Source organism: Ischnura elegans, chromosome 3 (genome assembly GCF_921293095.1).
Source record: "Ischnura elegans chromosome 3, ioIscEleg1.1, whole genome shotgun sequence".
NCBI lineage: Eukaryota > Metazoa > Arthropoda > Insecta > Odonata > Coenagrionidae > Ischnura > Ischnura elegans.
In genome coordinates, this window is record NC_060248.1 from 9,465,671 (window position 1) to 9,468,607 (window position 2,937).

General features: G+C 40.1%; 1 long non-coding RNA gene across 1 annotated transcript; it reads right to left on the reverse strand.

The window, feature by feature from the left end:
- Positions 1-361: 361 nt before the first annotated feature.
- Positions 362-1,266, reverse strand: LOC124154952. The gene is made up of 3 exons (XR_006864057.1): positions 792-1,266; positions 499-562; positions 362-428 (listed from the first exon to the last, which is right to left on the reverse strand). It is a non-coding gene; the product is annotated as an uncharacterized LOC124154952 (long non-coding RNA).
- Between the last annotated feature and the right edge of the window lie 1,671 nt (positions 1,267-2,937).

Below are 2,937 nucleotides of genomic sequence, written 5' to 3' on the forward strand. Positions count from 1 at the left end.
GTGTACGTGATGTGAAAAAGCTCAAGGCTAACTGGCTGAGGACGCTTCGCTTTAAAGGTTAACACACGCTCCAAGGAGAATCGGACTTGAGATAAAAAATGAAATAGCACTTACCTTACCGCGAACAGGGGAGTGGGATGAGGGTGAAGTGTGGTGTGAGTTGCCCGAAGATTTTGTATATAAGACGATCCTTTTCGAGGTTGCATCACAGCGTCTTACCGTCGTCCTCACCGTCGTGGTACACCTTGCAGTTTGCCTTAGACCGTCGTCACCGCAACTCCAAGCCTGCTTTCGCCGCACTTCCAGCCTGCAATTGTTCTCATCATCGTCGTACACCTTGCAGTTTGCCTTAGACCGTCGTCAACGCAACTCCAAGCCTGCTTTCGCCGCACTTCCAGCCTGCAATTGTTCTCATCATCGTCGTACACCTTGCAGTTTGCCTTAGACCGTCGTCACCGCAACTCCAAGCCTGCAATTGTTCTCATCATCGTCGTACACCTTGCAGTTGACTTCTACCATTGCCGCAGTTGATTCCTGCAATCCAATCCATAGTTCCAGCCTTCTAAATTGTAAGTAAGAAAATATTATTAATATCATTCATATGAGAATCATACAGATGTAATAGATTGACAATACATCAAGTTTCAAGTAAAAATGATAATATGATAATTCTTAAAAATACTTACTGAGATACAATATTACATTCAAACTTATGCCTTATTTTATAGACCATGAATACTAAACCGACGACTACCACCACTGCTGCTGGTACCTCACATGAACTGACTTACGCGACCGTGACGTCCCGTAAGGGTAGCAGCAGAGCAGCAGCAGCATCCGCCTCCACTGCCGGATCATCATCCTCCGTCATCTCGCCAGTGTTTGCATCGCTGATGAGATGTCAGGAGGAAAATTTGTGTGTGAAGAAGGAGAAGCTGGTAAAACAAATGAGATATCCGGTGGAAAGTTTAGAGAGCATAAACACGCAATACGGTGATGCACTAGTGGCACATTTTCTGTTCGATGGGAGGAAGAGGAAGCTCTTCCTCCCAAAATACTTTAAACTAACAAAAAAGGAGATAAGTGAATACAACTACTTTGAAGAGAAATTTTCAATTTACCTAGATGTGGATAATATCATTAAAATTGAAAATTGAAAAATAAAGATAACTTAAGTGATTGATTCTTGTGTCTTATTCATCAACAATGTAACCCTCAAATTTTCTCCTCGGATTTGGAAAAATATAAAAAATGCAAAAAAAAAAAAAAAAATTAAAAAAAAAAAATTTCAAAAAAAAAAAATTTAAAAAAAAAATTTTTCAAAAAAAATTTTTTATATTATTCCTAGACCTAGACCTAGACCTAGACCTAGGCTAGACCATGGCTACACCATGGCTAGATACGAGTTATTCTATGGTTGATATTATCGGTCAACGTTAAGGGGAGGTTAAGGAATCATTTCTGCTATCCCTACACAGTCTGGGATTGAACTATACAAGCTGTATATATTTTGTCAACCTTTATGAGTATAGGTTAAGTATTTTATAGCATTCACTTAGCTAGCATAGCATATAGATCCGTTCATTATTCTCAACCTATTAAGCTATAGGTTGCTATGTAACATGCTTGATGAGCATAGCTTGATGAGTATAGCTTTAAGAGCATAGCTATGAGAGCTTAGCTCTAGATAGGCGGATAAGTTCCACCAGTACTTCATTAGGAAGAGTAGGTACTTACCCGAGCTGCAACTGGTGATTCCAACGAAGTCCTCAGTCCTCCCCCTTTGGGGAGGGTGGTGGGCCCGAAGGCCCAGGTGAAGTGATTCCAGCGTATGCTGCACGGCTATTTATACGAATCTTAAAGAGGCCAACACCCAACTTCTCCTCATTTCCCCCACTATACGTCTTACCCCTTACGTACCAACCGCTAATATTACATTCAATCGCTGACTGAGATACCAACCCATGCATGATATATATTTGAACGCGGGAAAATTTAAATTTCAGAATTTTCGTGCATTTATAATTTTTATAATTTATTTTTCGTGATAAGTTACAACACTATCGTCATGTGTAATGTATTGACTTAAAGTACATTCTTATATCTTTCTAAAACATAATTTGTCGAGTGATCAATTATCCCAGTTGACTAGATAAAGGCTAGGCAATGTTGATGAGGAGGCAGAAAATTTTCAGAATTAAAAGAACTAAATTGTTTCCACTCTATATATGAATATAAATGTAATTTATTTTTTACTTTTCGTAAACGGCAATTAAATATCTTCCATCTCACATCATTTTTTAATTAATTTATTAATTTATAACTAGATGAAATTAGGAAAAATATCTTAATCGTAAAAAGTTTCTAGATTTATTTATTGTGAACATGATATTATGCAGATGTGTGAGGGTGACAGTATTATTTTAATACATCAGTTGCTTACCTCTCCCTTCACATTTATTACATATCCTTAGCAATGTGTGGTTACATAGATAATTGATATTTCAGAGGAAATATTCACAATACAATTGTACTGACTGCCTCTCCATCAGGAGATCGGTATTCTCAAGGCAAGCCTCGGGATGTCTCTGCAGAGCGGCTGTTCTGGTGTTCATGGTGACGACGAATGAGCTCGCATCCTCCTGTACTCGCTTATATATGGTAGGTTCCCCACACCACTTGAACCTTGATTGGTTCGTTGACTTCGTGGGGGTGGGTTGGGCGGAACCTCCCGTCCCACTTTAACCTTGACGAGTTCGTCGATTTTGTGGGGGTGGGTTGGGCGGAGAGTCTAGACGTTCAAGGTCACGGGGGAGTGGGATGAGTGGGGTCAATGACTCCCCCAGAATGCCCATTTCTCACCTACTCACAAGGAGACACACGAGAGTGATGTTCGGAATCCGAAGTGATCATGGGCGCTCCCCCAGTGTCCTTTGC